The sequence below is a fragment of the Hevea brasiliensis genome, chromosome 1, assembly GCF_030052815.1.
Source record: "Hevea brasiliensis isolate MT/VB/25A 57/8 chromosome 1, ASM3005281v1, whole genome shotgun sequence".
In the NCBI taxonomy this organism is placed as follows: Eukaryota; Viridiplantae; Streptophyta; class Magnoliopsida; order Malpighiales; family Euphorbiaceae; genus Hevea; species Hevea brasiliensis.
The window spans coordinates 53,203,395-53,204,053 of record NC_079493.1 but is presented as its reverse complement, the minus strand read 5'-3'; positions in this window follow the sequence as shown (position 1 = coordinate 53,204,053).

Sequence of the window (659 nt, the reverse complement as noted above, 5' to 3'; positions counted from 1 at the left end):
GACTAAAGACACTCACTTTTGGTCTCCCTCTATACGGTGATGTGGTAATACATGGGGAGAGGTAGTTACTGCCATCAAACATCATTTTGGCTACACTAGCCAGAAAGATGATCGGAAAAGGGTGTGAAGCGTACTTGGCACATGTGATAGACACCTAAGTGGGGAGTCCAACATTGAGAGACATCCCTATTGTATGTGACTTTAAGGATGTGTTCCCTAATGAGTTGCCAGGATTATCTCCAGAAAGAGAAGTGCTGGTCGAGATTGGTGTGGATCCAATCTCCATAACACCATATTAGAATGGCACCAGCAGAACTAAAAAAATTAAAAGTGCAGCTACAAAAGATGCTTGATAAGGGCTTTATCCGCCCTAGTGTGTCACCTTGGGGAGCGCCAGTGTTGTTTGTTAAGAAGAAAAATGGCACTCTCCGCTTATGTATGGACTACCGACAGTTGAATAAGGTGATAAGAAAGAATAGATACCCATTGCCCCGCATTGATGACTTGTTTGATCAGTTGAGGGGTGTAGCTGTGTTCTCCAAAATTGACCTGAGATCAGGTTATTATCAGCTAAAAGTACAAGAGTAGAGTATTCCAAAAACTGCCTTTAGAACCCACTATGGCCATTATGAGTTCTTAGTCATGCCATTCGGGTTAAC